Genomic DNA, 23,503 nt, shown 5'->3' with positions numbered 1-23,503 from the left:
TGAGGAAAAAAGTTACAAATCTTCTTGGTTTCCACAGGCTACAATGCTTTTTAAAAGTATGGAGGAGGAAAAAACAATGTTTCAAAGTAGATTTTCTGACCTTCCCTATCCACCTGTGTTGTTCTGTTATATCTCTTGTACTTCTAAATTAGAAAAGAATAAAAACTACATGAAACAATCAGTCTCCTCTGTTTTAGTGAGACCTGTCTCACTGTTTGTGTAGCATGGCAACATATTCTGTTAGTGATTTATATGATCAGTGATCCTTTGAACAGAAAATGTTGTGAAACAGTTACTTTGGGTATCTCCTTTATCCCCTGTAAATTTTGTCATAGAATTATTGGTAAGAAAAATATTGATAAAAACCTCATTTTTATTAATGAATAAGTTTTACATGGAAGGGAAGGCCAGCTTCTTTAATCTTGGAATACAGTATTAGTCTTTAGCATTAATGTGTGCTAAGTAATGCTTTGTGACCTTTAGAAGTGTTTTTCTATACAGACAAATAATTTGATTTGTATATTTAATTTCTAAAATTTTAGCATATACCTTCTGGACCCCACCTAAAGAGTTGTCAGTCCAGCAGGGTGATATATTCATGTATTTCAAATGGCTTTAAAAAAGTATCTCTGTTTTCTCAGAAAGGCAAAAAACCTCCTTCTAAGGACATAGTAACCCAAATATAATTTGACTGTTATATGCTTTTAGTCATCTCTACACTTGTCTCTTAATATGACAAAAAGTGATAATCTAGATAATAGCTTTTGTCTGTCTTACTCCTGATAAATTACAGCTCCAAAAGGCTCCACTAAGGCTTCATTTTATCTCTGAGAAACTGAATTCAGACAACTTTGTGAATTAACCCGGGACCCCAATGTCCAAGTCTGCCAAATTTTGCTGGCCACAAATTTTCTTTAAAACCATTTGCAGCAAAATGAAAACCCCAGATGACTGAAATTTCTTGAATCCTAAAATCTATAGGTTTAAGAAAAAAAGGTGGAGGAAAGGAGGGTTTTGTGAATGAACTTTGAAGACAGCTGAGACACAACAAAAGCAAAAAAATGAAAAAAAGAAAATGTTCTATCTCCTGTGTTACTGTGTTCTGTTTCCATGGAAACCAAGGCTGGATTGGAAAAAATGGGTTAAATGCTTTACAGTGACAGAGACTAATCACTATTATTTTATAACATTACTGTTGCCAGTGGAAGAGAGGGCTGCATTCTAAGGAGACAGGTTCACGATGAGTCTACTTCTTGATGAAACTCTCAGACAGCAAAAATATGTGGCATGAGAAATTTTGTTTACATGTACAGCAAATCAATACAAACTACACAAAATTCACAAAAAAACTGAGAAATACTGTATGTGAGAGATCAGTTAATCCCAAAGTCAATGAATAGCAAAATACAACCAATAAACTACTTGACTTTTCAAAAAACTGAGAAAACACTCAATTACTTACCAAATACAGAAAAATTAATCTGTCTGTCCTCTTTTCAAAAGTGTACTTATTCTGAGGAGAAGCTACCTCAGAGAATGTGCAGCAACAAAAATTCTCAGCCTGCATTGTTATCCTGAAAACAAGTTTTATTCTTCGTGATTAAAAATCTAAACTTTCAAGGGATGGAAAAGTTCAGTATTAGTGTTAATTTTCCAGAACTTTATGGCATTAAATCACTTTCAACACTTATTTTCTTTTGAGCAAGGTAGACCAGAGTTAAAAAAACAAACATCATTTCCCTCAGACTGAAAAGAATATCCTCAGATTCTAGGTGAGAGTTCATAACTGCTCAGAAAAAATCAACTCAAGCAGTATCAGAATTCGCACTCATTAAACAGAAAGAAAACGTTTTGTCTTCTGGGAACACAACAGAATGTTAATTGTTCAAAACTCTATTTAAGAGTGCTTATGACCATTCCAGAAATATTTTATTTTGAGAGTCTTTTTGCAGATATCATCCAAAGCTGAAGTTACTTAAGCTGTGCTTTGTCTAGCCTTTAGTATCCTGGAAAACAGGCTATTTTTGTGAAATATTCCACATACAGGCTTCCTGTGCCTACACGCCAACTTATGTTTCTAGGGAGAATCCTTAAGCACCCTTTTCAGCCCCAGTGCCACTCCACAGACACCTGAAGGCCCTGGCCTGGAGAGCTGGTGGACAAGCTCACCCTGACTGGGGATCCAAAGCCCAGGGCTACGCTGCACTGCTGTGCTACTGGCTCGCCAATGGGACTTAACCCGGCATGAAGGAAGACAACCAGGGCAGAATGTATGGGTCTAGGTGTAGTTCAGGCCATTCTGCTTTAGCAAAAGCCCCAGGGAGTGGCTGCCTAGGCTGATGTTCAGAAAATCCCATCTGATTTATCATAGGCATCTGGAATGATGTATTTATCTGGGATTTCCAAAACACTAGACAGCAGGACACTTGATGGTGAGGCTGGCTCTTTGAACTAGTTTAACTGCTGTTTATACCAGAGTGAGAAAAGGCTGTGTTTCAGGAGGAGTCATTACCAGACTTGGGATCTGTCTCAGGTCATAGTGTCACTGTCTGGGCAGGGGAAAAGACCACATGTTCTGTCAGGTTCAAGACAAAGGTTCCTCTGAGAATATGTATTAAACTGAGCAAAATATGATAAGTCTTTGTCTTCTGCTAGGGCTTAGCATAGGAGTAGGTACCCTTACTGGAAGAATTTGTAACTGGAAGCTAGAACTCATTTTCCACTTAGGAAGCTTTTCCTGCATGCAAAATAGGTCTCTCTCAAGAGGGTTAGATAGTTTTTTCCCTTTCTCTTTTCCTTCTGCATTCCAGAGAAAGTCGCAGAGAGGGTTGTGAGCAAGCACTCTTTCTGGTGTGCAGGAGAGATGTTTGCAGACATGGAAGAAGCCTCCTTGGCCAGAGAGGGGGAGAGAGGACAGAGAGAAGACAAAAACCCCTGGAAGATCACTGGATCTGCCTTTTTACTGAGATCCAGTGCTGTCTGGCAGCACTGTGAGATTTTGTAAGTTTTCAGTGCCCTTGTCTCTGAAATAAACCTTTTGGAATCCTTTCCATTGCTTTGGCATTTTGAAGGGAGTGGGGTCTAGTACCTGTCTATATTTTGCTTTACACTTAGAGACAAGTAAAATAAATTTTAACTTTTCATTCATTCTCAAATCCAGCAATCCCAGGGGTATCTTAGGAGCTTTGCTTAAAAAAGCCCGAAGTAGAACAAACACGCTCCTCCTCAGTGTCAACTGTCGATTCATAATCCTGTGAAACTGAATGACTGAAGCACCTTTTTTATAATAAAATGAAAGGATATCTCAAAATACCATTTTGACTTATATCGAACTAATGCACCTGTTAGAATTTAATTCACAAGATGCTGTTACTTGAATTCTATTTATATTTAAATAAAAATGAAAAAGGGTTTTCACATCACAACTACTGGATTAAAATATTTCAAGAGGTGATACTGGTATTATAACTGGTACATGAAGGCAATATCTTTTGAGGAACGAGGGAATGGATGTGAGAGAGGGTAAAGCAAAGTTTATGAAAATAAAGAATTGTTACATTCAGTAAAAACATAGTGTAGGACTGCATAATTAGGTGAAAATCAGTCAAAAGTAAAGCATGACAAGAAGGACTTGAAGTGGTGGAGGGCAACTTTCACTCTTTTAGTTCAGCACAAATACAAAAGATAAAGTGATGTGGAGCAAAGGAGAGATGTGTTAAGGAATTATTGGGGCAGTGAAAGCATAAGAGAAAAAGAACAGTCTAATTCAGTGAAAAGCAAAGAGAGTAAAAAAAAAGTAAAGAAGTATTGCAACTTGGAACACTGAAGCAAAATATAGGAGACTCAGGACCCTAATATCATAGTTCTTGGAAATGACATTTACTGAGGGAATGAGCACAAGGATGTACAAAGAAAGTACAAGAAATGAGCTGAAATACTGATATGGTACGCAGTGTAAATAAAGAGAAAGAAGGCAATAATCATAAAAGCAAAGAATAGCAAAGTCAAAGGGAAAGCACTCAAGAAAGGGAATGAGATTTTCTTTAGAGAATTTCTAGATGGTCCCTGAAAATAGAGATATTCATGAAAGGATAAATTCATCACTGTAAAAGGGATGATAAAACAGAGACCCTCTCAACTGGAACATGAGGAGGAAGGACTTGTTCACTGGTCCATACTGGGCTGAGAGGTGAAGTGGTAAATTATCTAAGCAAAACAGGTCAAACTGGTGAAGGAGCAAGATGCCATCTGCCTGTGTGGTCCTAACAGGTTGTGGCTTGCCTAGAGCAAGAAACTCCCAGCAACCAGACTGGTGTCTGGCTGTCACCCACTGTCTGTCATCCCTTTGCTGTTCCTGTCTGATGCAGAGATGTATATTGTTTGGGGAATCCACAATAAACATCCTTGAAACAAGTGCTACTCCCATGAAACGACCTGGCTCAGCCATCACTGCCTACCTCCTCCAAAGAAACCAGTTTTCTCAGCTCATCCCCTCCATCTCGCAGGCACAAGCAGCCTTATTCCTGCCTTTCACTGTCAGTGACACTTTCCCTTTGGATTTTAAAACACTTAGTGGATTATACCACTAATTACTCTTTCTCTCTCCTTTCCAACATTCTTTCAGTCCTTGCACCTCCAGTGACCCAGCTGTTTATGTCATACTCTAATCCATTCAATGAGACTGTGTTGATATGGCAAGCTATACAGGTGTGGCTTTACTGGAAAATAAATTAAAAGAAACCCCTTTGGCAGTCTGTCCTAGAGGAGGTAGGTTATTTGAGGATGTTCTCACTAGTATGATCCTGATGTTTGAAATAGTAAGCCCAATTATGTGCATTTCTGTCTGTTCAGTTCTTTGCACAATGAGACTCATAGTCACTTATTCCTCTGCAATCTTCAGTTTTTAAATCTGTTGTATGTTGGATCATTAACTCAAGGTGAGACTTCCCTTGCAATCATCTTCTCTAATCTCACTGCATAAACTGGTCTCCTGGGTAACAGTGCTCACAGATGATCTGAACATCCCTGGGTTTAGGGCAGACTTTGCATTGCTCTACACCTGTGTAGTCATTTATGCTGGCTCAATGTGAATTATACATATGGTTTGAAATTAAGCCTGGTGCAAATGAGAACACAGACAAATGGAGAATTAATGTGGCTTTTTTGTCTGTCTTTTTCTTCATTTCTCACCTTTGTGAGCAGAACTAGCAATAGCCAAAAAAACCCAAAAAACCAAAAAACAAAAAGAAACAAACAAAAAGCCCATAAAAAACCTTCTCAAACGAAAAAACCACTCCCAAAATAGCAACAAATCCCTGAAGAAACCCCAATTTTAACAGCCACAAGAAGGTCTATAATCAATGGCATCTTTTTCTAGAATCAGGATAACAAAAGTGCTTTCATCAGATGTTCTTTCACACTTGTAAAATTTATATTAGGAATATGAAATACAAGAACTCTCAAGATGTACTTTTAAACAGAGGGTACAGGAATGTGAATTGAGAGGCACCTTTATGTAAGTTAACATTTTTCATTAGCTCAAGGAATGATATACAGGTTAAGCACTTGTGGTTAACAGAACTTTGAGGTGATATCGAATCAAGGTAATCCATACTGACCTTTAAATTCACTGCAGTCACTGCTTAAATAAATATGTGAAAGCTTGTATTTGGTGGAAGGCTCAGCTGACACCTGGCATTGTCAGCTTGTTTGTTTATCCACATCCAGGCTTGGCTGTAGCAGAGGAAAAAAAGATCCACTTCACTCCAGATTAATACTTTCCAGGGCATCACATGCCGCCTTTCATGTGATAATGCCCAGCCACAGCACCAGAGGGGATCCTTCCTTCCCCTGCTGGCACTGAGATCAGGGTTGCTTCCATCCATGACCAACCTCCACAGACCTATCCAACTTGGAAACGGAAATTTCACAGCTTTGTTGGGTTTTATTGTACCAAATGTGCAGATGGATTCTTTTATAGAGATTAGGGGCCCATACCTCAGCCAGGATAAACTGGCTCATTGACTTCAATAGAGCCTAGCTGATTGATGCAGGCTTTGGGACTCCTCCTGCTTGGTCAAACCTCATTTTAGTTGTTTCATCTGAATGAATGCAGACTGGAGGGAAGGGCTAGGAAGCAATTTAAATACAGAAACACTGAAATTGTGCTGTGTAAGATCCTGTGTGGACCAGCTTCCCACAGACTCTTTGTGGCTCCCAAAATCTGTGGCCTTCCAGAGAAATATCTTACTGCAATTTCTGAGTAAATTTGTAGAAGTTTCATGAAACTAGAAAAGCTAGGGTCAATGATCCATTCCTCTTTTTTTTTTTTAATAGTTGAATCTGATATACTAACACACAAATTTTATAGAAGTATTATTTTTTAGATAAAATGGTTCTCAGTAAAGACTGAGCTCCCATGATGTGAGATATCAATTACCAGGTCCCACTGAAAATATGGAGGTGTTGATTTCTATTTTTTTTAAAATCTTTTTATGGTGAATGTAGAAAATAAAATAAATTAATAACTGGTAGTTACCCATAGAAACTAACTGAAATCTAACACATGCTGTTGAAATGTGAATTGCGCAGCTACTGCGTGTTGAGACTAAGTGAAACGTTCTTTCTCAGCTCTGTTTCTGGTTATTTTCTGTCTCTGGAAGAGTAAAGAATCTTTTGGCATTCAATTAACCTAGAAGTGTTGTTTTCATGGTTAAAAAAGAAAGAAGAAAGTGTAATGCTAAAGACTCAACAATTTAAATCTACATATTTCCCCTGACTCTCAAGATGCTTCAATAATTGAGAAAAGTGGGAAATATGCCCTCTTCTTTGTAAAGGAATTTCTGCATGTGGAATTGAAGGAAAACAATGTATTTTGAAGCATCTGCTTTATTACCACTATTAATTCTGGCCCCTCTGTTAGTTATCGTACCTGTACTTTATGACAAGTTACTAAACTTGTAGTAGTAGTTGTCATTTTTAAAAGACACTAGGTTTTTCTCTTGCCATTTAACATTATGAAGATCACAAAGGCAAGTCCAAACAATGTCTAAAAGCAGTTATAATCACAATGGCATCATGACTAACTAGTCTTCTGCCAAACCTGAATGATCCTATTATAGTACAAGCAATTCCTGTCCTAAGAGTCCTGGTATATTTTACTACTACTAGAAGCAGATGCACAGACAGTTGAAGCCAGGACAGTTGACCTGGGAAAATGAAGTATGGTTGTGTAGGGATGGGGTGAGGAAGGCCAAGGCGAAGCTGGAACTCAAAGAATGAGTTTGCAAGGAACTGGCACGGGACTCAAGAAATAACAGGAAGGGGTTCTACAGGTATGTTAATGAGAAAAGGAAGGTCAAAGAAGGTGTAACCTCCCTCACTGATAAACAATGCTGGAAAACTGGTAACTGTAGATGAGAAGAAGTCTGAGGTACTCAATAAATTTTTGCCTTAGTCTTCAATGGCAATGTCTCTTCCTATAACCTCTTGAGTGGATGGGAAGCAGGATGGGGTCTGGGAAAGCAACGTCTGTCTCACTGTAAGTGAAGATCAGGTTCATGACCACCTGCAGAACCTGAATGTACCTGAAAGTTTATGGGATCTGATGAGATGCATCCCAGAGTCCTGAGGGAATTGGCTGATGTAGTTCCCAAGTCTCTCTCCATGGTATTTGAAAAATCCTGGCAGTCAGGTGAAGACCAGGGTAACTGGAGAAAGGGAAACATTGCACCCATCTTCAAAAAAGGTAGTAAGGACTCTGGGAACTACAGACCTGTAAGCCTCACATCTCGCTTCCAATGCAGGTCATTCTATGATCTATTATTTTTATTATAATGCATAAAATTTTACTATTGTTTCATTTCTGTTTTATGCTCTCTCCTTTGTGTTGATTGCTAAAACTTTTGGAACAGAACTAGTACAAAATGTTAAAGGAAATAGTTTTTGTCTCTCTCTTTTTTTTTCATAGCTGAGAAAAACTTCTGCAGTAAATACTTTTGACCACAGCTATGGCATTATTTAGTTACAAAGCCACTGATTTTTTTTAAAGGCAAAAATTCTTATCTGGTGTATTGTGAACAATTCCTAGCATTGTGAGAAAAAACTCCATCTTAAAGTACCAAAAATGATCCTTTTCCTCATTTTCTCTAAATATCTATTGGAAAAAAAAACTAGAATCCACTAAGCCTTGGAGATTTTATAGAACTTGGTAAGGAAAAAAATCCTTTCATGGTATTTTATTGCCTCAAGTATTTCTTCAACTATTACAGGCAAATTATTGGTATTATTCTATATTGGTTTGGATGCAGAAGGGATTTCTGAGATTTAAAAAAGTATTTCTTACAGTTTGCTCAGTTGTAACAAAGAATTCAGATTCTGAGGCTGTTAGGTAATATTATTAACTAATCTAAAAAAATCTATTGTGGTATTTTGGTTTGGGTTTTGTTTTTTTGTTTTGTTTTGTTTTTGGGTTTTTTTCGTTTGGTTTGGTTTGGTTTTTCAGTTTGTTGGTTTGTTTTTTTTGCTTTTCCTGATGTTATTTCAGTAAATGATCTGTATGATGGGATGAGAGATTGCACTTCTTTTGTAACTGTGCTACCAACCATGGCAGTCTACAGCTGTGATGAAGGAGAGAATTGTGTCCTCTTCCTCAGCTGGTAGTGCAGGTAGTGCAGGTAGAGGTACTGGCACATGAAGGACAGCAGGTGACTTACGGCCCATGTGCCTTTTCCAGTAACATTTCCAGGTTTCTACATTCACATATGTTATTCATAAGCATTGAACAGAGTGTAGCAAGCTACAATGTGACTCGCATTTTGCACCCCTCTAAAGAAAAGGGAAGAAATGAGAATTCTTGTTGTGCCCCTGGGACTGGTGTTAGGGTGCACTGACATAAATAAATGCCGAGTACCTGCCTATTATTCCTCCCTTGGTGCATAGGAAGAGGAATTGGAAGACGGGCAGATCAATACACTAAATAGGGCAGCTGAGTCAGGCAAGAAATATTGATATTTACTGTTCGTTTGGGCTACAACAAATGACCATCCCTTTCCTCAAACCCTGACAAAATAGGGAGGGCCTCATGCTGGGGAGGTATGTTGTCTCTCAGGATTTCTGCAGAAATGAGGTAGTTTATACAGTCTTAAAGTCTCCTGAAATGTTCTGCCTATGTTCAGTATCTCTGTCCTCCACAGGCTGCTCTGGACACCTGGAAGGATTAGTCTGGAGGCACTCTTTTGAGGGAAGTCTCTTTCTTAAAAAGGGCTTAGAGCGATTGCTCTGAGAATTTCCTCACTCCCTCAGCCTCAGTCAGGACTTAAGTATTTCCTTAGTGCAGGGCTCCTCTGTGTAAAGCAACTTCTTGCAGTGCTCATTCCTTGGAGTGAGGAAGGACAGACCTGACCAGCGAAAGCTTAGTGTATGGCTGCAACTGGCAATAATCTCAGAAAAAAAAGGCACAACTAATATCATACAGCTGGAAAAATTTTTTTTCTGGCACAAGGACATAGGATATTGCTTAAGAGATTAGGGAATTTAGACACCTTTGGGTATAGTGGGGACAGTAAGGGAGTTACAAGTTTGTGTATAGGTGTGGTTAAACATGCAAAAGCCCCTCTCTGAATTTTGTTTTAGCAGCTAACCTTCAAAAGATTGTCTTTCTTGTCTGGAGAAAGGGGAGAAGGTAAATTACTACTTCCTATTAATTGCAGTTGTCCCTAAAAATAGGTTTAAGTATTCCAGTTGTTTTGACTGTATTCACAAGCATTTCTGTGCAATTAGTGAAAGCATATGAAAGGGAGACTGAAAGTGTATGGAGTGATGTATAAGTAGCAGCAACAAATATGTTTTAAATATCTAGCTCTTTAGAGGTTCATGTGGCTGAGCTTTCCCAACTTTTAGAGATTAACCCATAATTTCTGTGAATGTTACAGTAAATCAAAGGCTGCTCCCACAAAGTCAGTGGGAGTTTTGCCACCAAATTTAGTGGGAAGAGGACCGAGCTGTTTAACTGTTATTTAATGCCACTGCCTATAGGAAAGCTGAACACATTTATTTTGCTTGGAAACAACATTGTGTAATAATTCATTGAAATTCTGAGGTTATCTGCCTGGTAGGAAATACAGTTCTGGGGGGAAAAAGTTGGTCCAAAAGATGTCATTTGCTATATATCACAAAGTGAATGTTAATTCCAGTTAATGTTAGAGGAAACTGTCTGAAATAATTTAAGATGCAAAGAATAGCATTTAGTGGAAGGGAATTTAAACATAACATTATGATATGCCAACAGGATTATGTAAAGAAAATTGGTTTGCCAGAGATTTATTCACATTAGGCTAAATTGTGCCATGGGTAATGCCCAAAATGAAGACTATGGTGAAAGGCACCCAAAACATTGAGCCTTGGAGGAAAGCTTGTCCTCACTGCAAACAGTAGGAGTACAAAGTAATTTTTGACACTTAAATACTGTGGTGAATCATCCTTTTCTCTTACAATGCATAGGCTTTCGTTCCTTTTACCAGTGTGTGATCATGGTAGAGTAGGATCTACTAGTTCTTCACTGGGTCTCACGCTGGCTAGACAAAGGGGATACTCTGCTGCCATTCTGCAACATGGCCTGCCTCTCCCTACACCCCCCCCCCCCCTCCCACTTCCCCTCCCGGAGGTGTCTTTTCCTCTCGTACTCTCCAACACAAATATAAACGTAGCAGCTAGATCAAGATTTTACCTTGACTATATCCTCAAGCCAAGTACATCCTTATGCACAGTATATAAAAATAATTCCTGAAGAGTAATCTGAGACCAGTCAAAAATGTGCTTGAAGCAGGTACTTGTTATAAAGCAGTATGCATCGCATCTTTGACTAAAGCTGAAATAATTTATTTCAAACTGGCACACCTTTGCAGTGGTACAATTTTAAAATTTCTCTTTGTGTCCAAAGATAAGTATCTGAAAGCTATCGAAATTTCAAGAGTTCTAAATCACAGATACAATAGTACTGTGCTTACTAGTGTGATGAAAATTGCTGTTAGAAGTCTGATAAATCTCAGTTGATGTTATCCAGGGTAATAACCTTGACCAGTTGACTTATTTCTAACCTGGTGCTTTCATATTTAGATGTGGAATATCCAGGATATTATTTGTACTATATTACTTCACATGCTGAGAAATAAAAGCACAACCTTCTCAAATACTCTTTATCTCCTGACAGCTTATGTTCAAAACAGACCTGATTGCTAAAAGCATCTAAGCCTCTTCTCTATTCTTTCTGCCTGTGTTTCAGACATAAGGCCAGTTTCCCACCAAGGCGCAACATTGCTGTGAGTGGGCTGACCTGGGAGCAGGGCAGGAGAGGGACTCCCTGGACTCTGGGTGAAACCAGAGGTATGGAGCTCCTTCCATGGTGGAAGAGAGAAGTCAAGGATTACAGCTCACCCTATGTCCAATGAGATTTTATATCACTGAATCAATGGTGAGGGAGGAATCATGTCCTCTGGTGTACTCCATATAATCGTCCTTTAAATGTTGTGCTACAGAGCTGTTTTCATGGCAATCTTATGATGTAGTTACCTTGGTGAATGCAGTCTGGGAGCAGGTCTCTTATGTTTCCTCTTAGGTTATTTAAAGTGGTGGAAACTAAAGTACTTGGCTATTATGCACTCTGCATTCCACTTGTACATACCAGGAGTTCTGAGCTGCACTGGTAAAAGGCAGAAACATTTTCACTCTGTTCAAAATGGTTTAAAATATAACCATACCTAGAAATTTTCCTCAATCGTTGCCTGCATGACAAAGTAGGTAGTTCTGCTGAAACACTTGGTTGAAATTAATCATATCACAATGATAATCTGAAAGCAGTATTTACAAAATCCATACATTACAGTCTATATCTATCCTTATATCCACTATCTTTAGTCTCTCTCCCTGTTGTAAGAGGACCTTTACATTTCTAAAGGAGTCAGAAGAATACAGTTTACATAAGACTGCCATGAGAGGACATAACATCATTCAGGTTCTTTGTCATTCATCCAACAGATCATATGCTGCTTTGAAATCTTCATGTTTCAACACAGACTTTGTTACACATGTGAAAGAGGTATTTTACACTTATATGAGAAGCCATCAAGACACTTCTAGTCTTCATCATGGTACTTTTCCCAGTTTGACGTTAAAACAACATGGATGCTGGTCTGGGTTTCTGACAGAAGATGGAGCTGTACATGCCACCCTTTTATGAAACTGCTGTACATGTGCATATGAAAAACCCTATTTATATGTTGAGAAATACATTCAGTGCAGGTAGCTCAATGTGCAGCTGCAGTGCCAGCTGAAGATTGAACTCTGGGTGGCAGGATCCCCAGGAAAGAGGCCATGAACTGGGGCCCCTTTGAATAACAAGGGTCGTGGGGACCTGTGGCAAAAGCCTGGTGACTGGACACTTAAAGACACCACAGGAGCTGATGCTCAAGTCGTATGAGTGTGACTGTCATAGTGGCTCCTGGATCATCAAACAGGGAAGGTACCTTAACATATACCTCCTTTGCTGGTCTTAAAGGGCTTTACACAGTGAAGGACTAATCAAGATACATGTGGAGTGACTGGTGCCTAAAGAAGGGGCCAGAAGGCAAATATTGATGAGTCTTGTCTTCCTTGCCAACACTTGAGGATAGTTGCCATCACAAAATTGGTGTTTACTGTGTCTGTAAGGGGGATACTAGACAAACATAACCTTGAGCAGAGTTCTGTCCTGCTACTGCTTATAGCTGTTCTGTCAAGGCTGTCCAGAAACCTGAAGGCCTTACAGTATTTTTTTACTTCCAAGGTGTTCTACTTCTATCTTTGAGGTCAGAAAGGCTTATCTTCAGTATCCAGCAGTCTTGGCAGGAAAAAAGGAATACTTGTGATCACATATGAATACTTTCATTTGCACATGAATATCAGTATCACTGTGAGGGACAGCACTTCTACAATACCAATGATATACAAAATTTCCTTTCATGAATAAAGGCAGAGAGATGATCAAGACAGAGAGATGATCATGCCAAATGGAAACACAGGGAAGAGCATACAGAAGCATTTGTGATTAAATTGTTCCTTTCCTTATATAGCACAGCTGCACAGCATTCTCTATAATGAGTTTACTATTTATAAATCTTTGTAGAAAATTCCCATTTGTGTTATACTGACTTCTATATAGTTTGAGTAATAATTTATAATAGCATAAAGACAGAATATATTTTAAGAAAGAAGCAAAAAGCCAGAGTAAAGGTTGAGCCCACAGCCTGACTTCTGTATTTCATGACATTTGAGAACTTGATTTATCAACCTTAATGTTACATTAACATAAGCACATAATTTCCTTGGAACTCCGCATCAAATTTAAGGTGGGGAAAAGAAGAAAAAGAAATGAAGGTCTGAGTGTAAAATCACTATAAATTCTTTTCTCTGTGTCTTGCATTGCTTCCACAAAGAAATCCAGATTGTGATTATTAGCTTTATTGTCTTACGAGCTTGGAAGGAAGAAAAGAGCCTCTGTTCAGCAAAAGGCAGTTGTTGCTCAGAAGAGTATGATGTTTTTCTCCTTGGCGCATTGGGACACATGCAAGGGATAAAGAAAAGGGCAATCTCTGGTTGCTATTGATATTCCAACCAGTTAACCAGAGGAGGTAGCAGCAAGGATTCTGGGTATAGTGTGTGTCAGGCTTCAATGTATGAATGTGCATGTAACTTCCTCCGTTGCAAGTCAGAGACTTGCTCTTAACTGTGGTGGTAACACTTTGTGCATTAGTTACTCTTACAACTACTGTGGTTTTTAATATTGTTATGGGTTCACCTAGGTGGGCCTAAATTTGGGCTCTGAAGTCTGGACTAGGCCGAAGCTGTCAGCTGACTTGAGCTGGGCTGAGCTAACAGCTGACCTCTTCTAGCCAGTAATTTTGTATTCCATACCACATTATGACATCATCTCCAGGGAAGTAGGAACCAGTGTGGGAGTGGTTAAGGCAGTCGCTTCTCAGCCTTCCTCTTGGGAGGATGTACGATGCTGCCCCAGGGGGAATGGAGAGGACCAGGCCCACCACTGGCTCACAAGGTATCTCAGGAAAGTAAACTGTGTTGTTCTGGGTCTCTCCTTTCTGCTTGAGTTTGTCTCCCTGGGGAATAAGTCTTTTCTTAAGTAATGTGTAGTTAAGACAGTAGAATTTGTGTGTTCGTTAAGAAGTGGGGAACTTGTTGTTGCAGACTTGTGTGAGTGTATATTTGTACTCTCTTCTAATTGTCTCTTTCTTTCTGTGACAAATATATGTAGTTTTAGTATAAATGCGGTTTGAAGTGTTTTTTTTCTTTCCCCTCACTTTTCCTCCCTTTCCCTGGTGTTAGGAGGGAGGCTTTTCTCTCTGTGCTTGGGGGAGGGTTGGCAGTTGCTTATCTCAAACCAAGACAAATATGGAGTCAAAGTTTGCTTTCAAAACACAGATTCATGGTTGTTGTAACCCTTTGTGAATTTGCATTGATTTTCTCACTTTCTTCCTTCAGGAATAAAACAAAATCACTGAACAAACCATCAAAAATATACTAAAAATCCATATTTCATTCTGATATTTGCTAGATTTTGATTTCTCAGTTTGAGTGACCTTTCTTTTTTGAGGTTTACTTTTGACTGTATTTAAAAATAATGTTTAAAAATCAGTTAAATATCAAACTGGCATAGTTTCTTCCACAATTAATGAGTCATGGAGGCATATAGCCAATCTTCTGAGGTCCTGATTTCCCTTTAGAAGAAACTGATCATTTTAGTCCCTGAGATAAATGGATTGCAGGAGGTTAAACATCCCACAGTAGGCTCCATGTTCAGTTCAAATTTCAGCTAGTAAAGCTCAAGCAGAGAAAACCTTGCCAACTCTGGTGCAAGATTAATCCACTTATCTCCTAGTTACTTCACAGCCATTTCTTGCCTACTTCCTATTGATTCCCTGCATGTTTGAATTTTTCCTTGTGGTTTCCTGTAGATGTGTGCCTGGAGTTTCAATGCTTCGAAGAAGGGAAGCCATGAATTTCTGATGAGTACTCATGTCCCTGACTATAGGTTCTTCAAGGTAAATCTACCTACTTTATGTTTGTTTTATGAAATTTGTCTTATGAGTAGCATACTTTTTTATATGCTGGACCTCTTAATAAGCTCAGAGAGGAACTTCATTACAGTTTAGGTTATAAATCCCCCTGAACTCAGCAGTGGTAAACTGAGGCCAGCTAGGCAACACTCCTGTCTGAGACAAGCTGAGGTAATCAAGAAATTCTGTTGCAGTTCTGTTTTGGAAATGGTTGGTTTTGTTTGACATCTCCACAACCTCAGACCAAAATAAATATGTTATTGTAAACTAAAAAACATGATTAGCTCCATGTCCAATTTTCCACAGTCAAGACAGATCCTCAGTATGAGCAGAAGAGGTCTGTTTCTGGCAGGAACTGGTTTAGTTTTAGCGAAATAGCATTGATTAACCAACCTACCAGTGCTGTTGGAGATTGACTTGATCCCCTAAATTAAGCTACTCTATTAATATGCACACATTTTCATTCTCTTCCAGTAGATTTTATGTAAATATGTCACTACCTTTAGGGCTGTTTTAAATGCCAGAGAGCCAATGTTGCAATTACACATTCTGGAATATTTCTACAGTCACTCTATATCCTTTAGCAATTGCTTCCTTAGTTTCTGCCAGCATTCCATCCACAATGACTACAAAATTTTCCAAAATGCTGCTCTAATGTTTGTGAAGTATTGATTTTCTTATCTTCTATTGAGGAAGAAACAGTTTCTCACCTGAGGCATATTCTCAATGATACGGGTAAGCAGAGACAATGGATGTTATTACTATTGCATAGAGGAGATAAATACCTTAATTTTGTTACCAGCTCACAGTATTATTCTCCCATTTGATATATCATTCTTTCAGCTGCTTCCCCATCTATAACCTCTTCACCTACTGTATTCTGCTTTGCCAGGCTGAGAAAAGATTGCAACAGCTTCAGCAGAAAATCAGCATGCCCTCAGTTCTGCTTTCACTGGGAACTACTTTAGGGTCTTTGTGAGGTGTGAATTGCAGGCTGCAAGAGGAAGGGATGGGGAGTACAGAAATGCAATTGCCACTGCTACAGCCACTGTGTCTGAAATGATGAAAGGGTTAAAATTATAACTCCCCTCATTTCATCTTATCAGGGTTGGGTAAGTGTGCAAATAAACTTTTTTGCCCCATAAACAAAAAGCTGAAGTCCATATTGCATTATCACATAATTCTTTTCAGGAATTGAGACAAAAAGGTTCTGGTAGAATGGTTCCAAGAAATGCAAAACAAGTGTAAAGGGCTAACTATATTTCTAGTTATTAAGTCTATATAATTATTTTGGACTTTGCCTGTTTTCTGCTGTAGCAGCTTGCTCCCTTTCAGATTAGCTATTGGATATCCTGCTCTGTTTTTACCTGTATTTTCACATCCATTATACAGCAAATATGACAGAAACTTCCTTTCTGGAAACAGAACTAAAATAAAGCATCATGGAATTACAAAATGTAATGCCATTATCAAGGGATTCCTATGAACTTTTTCAACTCATTTTGGGATGCATGGCACCTCCAAGTGACACTCTCTTAATATAGCTAGTAGGAAATTATTATCTTCTCAAACTTCCTGTACCCTTGCATGCAAAAAAGCTATTAACTTGGGCAGAAAGCAAGTATTTATATCCACTGCTGAGGATTTAAATACAGGCCTGTTATTTCAGAGGTGAATTAAACTACTTGATTTTGAAGCAAAAGCAGTTGTATTACATCATACTTATCAGCCTTCAAATCTGTGTTGGAAAGAGGAATTCATGAAAGCTATCTGCCTTTTCCTTGTTGTGGCTTAGTCTAGCATTAGTGTCTCTGGAATTAGCTGTAAATATGTCCTTGGCAGCTATGCAAACAAAGCTTGCTCCTGCAACCTAAATCTTATGAGTTGCTGAGCACTGCTGGAAAGAGGCAGAACACCTTCTGCTCCTATTGTCTTCAGCACAAATTGACAATGACACATCACACCTTGTGTAGCTCTCTGGGTTGCAGGGCTGGGCTTATAATGAATGCATAGGGGTTTTTTCCATGCCTTGTTCCAGACCATCAATAAGAAAACTACACTAAAATTTGGTGAATAAAAAAACCCAACAGTGATAGCAATGTCACAGGTTAAATCTCGAGATTGTGTGAATCAACATGGCACAGCTGATTCAAGTGGTGCTGTATCAATCTATCCCTGCTAAGGTTCTGCTTTAAAAGTTTTAATGGCTATCAGCTCAGAAGTAATACTTCAGATATATTGCTAAATAATGGCTTAGATGCCACAGTAAGAAACAATATCATGCCACTTATTATTCCATTTTAAAAAAATATAAGCCATGTGCGGGAAATTAAATCTGTCACCCTGGGAAAGAGTTCAGGCTGTCAAAATGGTAATAGAAATGAAATTCAATTACCTATTTTCTGTGTTACCCATGGTAATTCCCCAGAAAATATTAAAGGAAATTGAAGAGGAGATTATCTTGTGAAGTGTTTTTATAAGATAATTATTATTTTAATTACTTTAGGAAAAATCTATACAATTCTGCAGAAAACCAGATGAAAGTCATAAGAATTGCAGCAGTTTGTCAAGTTAAGATTAGCTGCCATTGACCTTGACCATCACACTGTGATGGCAGCCACACACTCACTTCTATAGATATCCGTTACACTTGCCCTGGAAATTGTCTGGAAGGGATGAGACTGATGTTGAGGTCTCTGTATCTCTAGAAGAAGGAAGCCATCAGAAAAGTACCTGTAAGCCTTTTCTCTCTGAACAGCCCCATTCATTTCTGCACTTTTTGCTTGCTGGAGTTGGTCCAGCTCTGCCCTAAATGTCAGGATCCCTTGGGTGTAAAACCCTCACTGAAGGTCCAGGGGTCCCTGGACTAGGAAGGAACTGGCCTTCATTTTCCCGTGTGACTTTTACAGCTGTGAAGAGTGGAGCTCAGAGACTGTCCTTGGCACAATTTCACCATACTGTGAGGAGTGGAATAATGCAGCAGGAGGTCCTGTGAGATACTATTTCATACAGCAGCTTGAGAGCAAGCTCTACCCTGTAGGTTAACATTGCAACCAGAAATCACAAAGATCCAAACCTCAATGCATTTGCTAATCACTGAGATATTGCATAAAGAGGAGCTCAATATAATATGCAGAACGGAGAGTCAGTTGGGATTTAGGCTTCTTTGTGGATTTAGTCCTAAACTAATGCATGCATATTTTGTAAGTAAAAGTCATAGACAAACTGTGTTTTATTTACAAGGAAATTAGAATTCCTAAAGGCAGAAATTTTTAAAAGTGAATGATGATGTCAGGTGTCTGTGTTATAGAAGAGTTTTTTCCAGGTCAGGTTTGTATAAGAGGATAAAAAATTGAAAAGACAATCAAAAGGGAAAACGACATCAAAACCAGGCCTTTACATGGTGTTGCTCTCAGAAACTGGTATTTCCTATCCTGTCACAACATAGAAAACTCATTATATTCTACATGTCAAGAAAAATGCCATGAGCAATGAATGCTTCATTATGTGTGGCATGAAACAAAATGCCATGAGTTTATAGTTATTTATTCCCAATCTCCTTAATCTGCTACAATATTTTCTGTTGCCTTCCCAGATCCTTAATGAGAAATAACTGGCAGAGATTTTAAGAGTATGTTGTGACTTCTGTGTGTAGTTCACATGGTGGAGAGACAGTGTTGGGTGGCTTCCTGCTCTCAGGAGTTTGAGCTTTGGGACATAACCTCAACTGGAGAGAGGGTGGAAAGCAGTGCCAAGGGAGGCCAAGTAGTTTGTGTGTGTGAACCTTGTTTGCATTTGCACTACAGACTGCAGAGCACCTGACCTGTAAGTGAACCCGTGTGAAGATCTGCAGTGCTTGACAAGCCTCTTTTTGATACTTGAGCTAAACTGTTTACAGCTTACTTGCTAATTTCTTTACTCCTCTGAAGCCTGCAGCATAGAGATGCCGATTATTAATTGCCTTCTCATCACCATCAAGAGGTCTTGGTGGTACTTGAAATAAATGGATACTGTTCAGGGAGCCTGAGTCCTCATCAAAACTAGGTGTGAATGACAAGGGGAGTTTACACCATGAATTGAAGTCAGATGCATCCTTTATTCATTCTGAAGAGTTCAGTCTCAGTAGCAGAAGCAGTCAAGCCACAGCACAGGGTCTTAGCAAACTAGCCTGAAAGACTGGCTGTGCTTATCACTTTGACAAGGCTGATTTTTGGGTTCACAGTATTTCTGTGCTGTGTAGATGTATTGTTAGCCTAGGGCTAGCTTGGGGCAATTCACAGAAGACTGTACAGCACTAGGCAAGTGATCTCTCTGTTTCTCTTTGCAGAATATGATGAATGATTCTGTATCCCAACCACTTCATGGAGGCTCTTGGAAACGGGTTTAATTTTATCTTCTTTTGGCACTTTGTTTAAGCACAGTTTGCCTTTCCCAGTTATCTGGTCACATGGGATCTCAGAACACAAGTACCATTCAGGGCTGAATTAGAGTGGCCAACCAGGATAAGGAAACTTGTATGTTGATAACATAGCTATAAAGAAATAATTATATAGGGCTAGATCATGCCCTCAAGGCATAGATTCGTATTTGGAAGACTTTCATGGCATAAATTGGATGTATTCTGATATTTGGCATTCACAGCAACATGGAACTTGTTACAAAGACTGCTGCAACATGCCTCTGGCTGAATCCTCCCTTGTTGACCACCATGGCTTCCCCAAAGAACAATTAAGTGCAGTGCTTGAATTTCCCCAAGTGGCCAGGCTATGAGTCTGTCTGAGCCATGTGCCGCAGAGGAAGGCTGCTTGTTCCTTCCTCTTTTGCAGTGGGCACGGAGACAAGCCAGTGCATAGCTAGTCCTGTTGTGGTCAGTGCAACAGTTGCATTATGCAGTATTTTAATTTCCTTTCTGAAATGAGAAGCAAACTCAAGATCTTACTCCTCTATATCACATTACGTAAATAAAGCTTTGGGGCTGCAGCTCCCTTGTTGTTTAAGCCCTCGTAGCAATGAAGTATGCTAAGAAGGAAAAAAAAAAAAGAACTTCAGGCAGGTAAATCTCAGGCAAATCCTCACAGCTGAGATGTGGTGCTCACAATACAATAAACATGCTTATAGGCTGGCTATTCAAGATGTCTCTGTTTTAACATTTTGTAAAAAAAGAATAGCTGCAAGGCTCCTTGAAGACCTCTGTGAAAGTTTTTAAGCATGGTCAAGGAACCTGCGCTTTGGAAAGCAAGAGTCAGAAGTGCTGAAGACTGATTCTAGTTTCTTAGCAGAAAGTTTGTGCAGCTTTACGTCCTCAACTCCAAGTGAATGAACAATGCTGGAAGAAAGTTATTTAATACAGCAAGAATGATGGGAACAGGAGCCAGAAAATAGCCTTAGCTATCATAAAGGAACAGAAATGGAGAACTACATTAATTGGAAGTTAAAATAAGTCTAAGTTCATATTTGAGTTTGTATTTCAATGCTGTTTCACATAGGAGATTCATTAATTTCATTTTGGGGCTTTTCTTATGGCCTTGGAAGGTCCTTGGAATTAGACAAGTTGGAATTAGATTTTAAAACTTTTCATTTCAGAAATTCTCCAGCACGAGGTAGTGACATTATACATTGAATGTGCTTGTCATAGTTATATCTGTTTTATTTGGTTTTGATGATGTTTTAAGTAAAGGTTCCTGGATATAATTGTATTTCTTAGGTGCCTATCCCTCAGTTACTATTGTGCAGGTGTTCTATGATTTCTTTTTAAGAGTATTTTCAAGGAGAGATTTTACTTATCTTTTTTTACAAGACATAATTTTACTATGAAACCTACCAGGACATTGCAGTCTGTGTCATGCAGATAACCTTCTACAAATTCAGAACAATCATCTTAACATCTTACACCTGCAATCAAGAAAAAGTGCCAGCAAAGTGGCACCATGGTCCATCTTCATAGTATATAGAAGCAAGAAAATGAACAATATGTTTCCATTTCGTAAGTCCTCTGACCGCCCACTTCTGATCATTCTCAACTCTGCTTTCCAGTGTCAATGCAAATTTGTGAAGTGACAGCATGCCCAACAAACTACATGAAAAAAAATTACAGGCAACACAACAAACTGTAGAAGATTAATGTCCTGTAATAGCATGGCCATTTTGTTTGTTAGCAATAGTTCAAACCACCCTTTCATTAACACCCTTTATCCCTATAGTTAGAAGAGATCTTCCCATCTATAAATTGATTTTGTTCTTTACAATTTTAGTATTACTTGGTTATTTGAACTATATAAACCCTTTAACAACATATATGACCTCAACAGTCCCTCCTTTTTTTTTTTTATCCCTTTAATTATATTTTTGGTAGACCTTTCACCAATTTGGTCTAGAGGAAGACATCCCTGCACATGGCAGAGGGGTTAGAACTAGGCGATCTTTAAGGTCCCTTTCAACCCCAGTCATTCTATGATCACTGTATTTAGTTATTCATTAAAACATGCATACATATGAGTAATTCAAGAAGTGAGTGATTTTCACCATAAAGAAATTATTAAATTTCACAAATCTCAGCATATGAGCAACACGTGGAAAAAGAAGGGAGAAGGTAGAAATTGATAAGGAAGAATTGCAGGGAGGACACCATGTTCAAAGACCTTAATAATATTTTAGGGGATAATGGATAGATTTTGAAGGCTAAGACCAGGGAAAAGGTATCAGGAGCAGTAGGCTGCCATAATCAAAGACATGATTTGGGGAGTGAGAGAATATATCATTAGTTCTGTCCTAGTTCAGCAGGTGGGACCAGTTATCACTGTGTGGGGGTGATCAAAGCTGTGTATTCCATGCCCTCTATTCATTTCCCAAGAACTATGGACCATTAGCAGCATTAGCCCAGGGAGTCATTAGCACCTTCACACCCAGCCTGAGGGGGCGTGGCTGCTAAGGGGCCATCAACAGTTCAGGGATACCCCATGACTCCCAGAGTTAATCACCCTTTGTGTGAGTCCTCGTCCTGGGGGAGGGACTGGGTGCTCCATGAGGGTACATAGGTGGTGGGTAAGAAGACCTCAGGAACCATTTGTTGGATCCAGAGGAGCAGCAGGATCTCAACAGGAGGAGACCACCACTCTCGACCAGACTACAGCCATCACCTGTACCAACAGGTTTTTTCACTTCCTTTTGCTTTGGACTTGAGGGAACCATGCGGGTCTCAGCACAAGGGCAAACAAAACCCTTTGGGTTTGTGCCCCAGGACACTGGGTTATTCTGCTGGGTTTTGTGAGTTAAAACCAATTTCTCCTGGTGCCATTGTATTTATTGTAATATTATTATTAAATTGTAGCTCTGACTTACAATCTCTCTCGTGTTGGGTTCATTTCTCCTGCTGGTTTACCTTTAAACCAGCACAAGTTCTTTATGAAATCCTTTCTCACAATGAAAGCAAAATCTCCTCCTAAAATGCCATTTGTAGTTTTGGTTCCTTAAATATTCTGCCAACTCTAAAAGGTAAGGCTAGCATTGAAATCAGTCAGATTTACAATACATAGAATAAAAAAGAAAATGAAGGAGAGAAATGGAAGTTAAATCTGTAATCAAGCTTTGCCATCAGCAACCCAGACAGACTTTGTACCCTATTGCTTGTCATCAAACAAAACTGTCCATGAAGGGTAAATGCAACTAGGGCTTTACTGATATTTCTTGAAGATAGAGCTGTGGGTTGTGCTATCTAGAGAGATATAGACCTCCAACTGAAATGACTTGTCAATGTTGAAATTATATTGTAGATTAATTCTAAATGAGGTGATATTTCATCACGGAAATATGTTTGCAAGCAGAAATAGTTCATCTGTGTGCCCTCTTTTCTTTCATGTTGTTAATGAAAACCTGTTTATTTCTTTATTCGCATTTGAAAACAACAGGAGAAATAATCCACAATGAGTAATTTATTAAATGAATTTTGCCAGTCTTTGCTGCCCATGAATTACTACAAATATATGAATTCAAGAAAACACTGATGACTTAAAACTATTTGCAAATTCAAGAGTTTACATAAATAATTTTTGCTCAGTGTATCAGTTAAGAAATATCATTATGGATTACATCTGGCGTCTCTAAACAGGAGTTAAATCAAATATATCTGATGACTAATTTTTTAATACTTTCAAGTTTTTTTCCTAGTGAATATTTATATTTTGATTACTCTGTAGTGAAAAATATTAAATGTTGTCCATCTAACCTGAAATTAGCTTAGGTACTGCTGAAATGATGTAACTGTCATGGAACCCAATGCCAACAAAAGCCAACAGCCTGTTTCCACAGAGACGTCTGGGCAGGATTTCTGAACTTATTGCTTAGCCAGGGTGAGGCTAGTTCAGATAAACAAGGCATACTCTTTGTCTTCACCAGTCACT

At 38.8% G+C, this 23,503-nt stretch overlaps 1 long non-coding RNA gene across 1 annotated transcript; it reads left to right on the top strand.

Moving 5' to 3' along the window:
- The first annotated feature begins 13,999 nt into the window (after window positions 1–13,999).
- On the top strand, window positions 14,000–22,431 carry LOC139668422 (uncharacterized). Its single transcript, XR_011697054.1, has 3 exons — window positions 14,000–14,089; window positions 15,006–15,092; window positions 19,435–22,431. It is a non-coding gene; the product is annotated as an uncharacterized lncRNA (long non-coding RNA).
- The last annotated feature ends 1,072 nt before the right edge of the window (window positions 22,432–23,503 follow it).

This window comes from Pithys albifrons, chromosome 2 (genome assembly GCF_047495875.1).
Source record: "Pithys albifrons albifrons isolate INPA30051 chromosome 2, PitAlb_v1, whole genome shotgun sequence".
NCBI classification, from domain to species: domain Eukaryota; kingdom Metazoa; phylum Chordata; class Aves; order Passeriformes; family Thamnophilidae; genus Pithys; species Pithys albifrons.
Note: the sequence above shows the minus strand (reverse complement) of the source record. Positions and strands in the feature narration are given on the sequence as shown.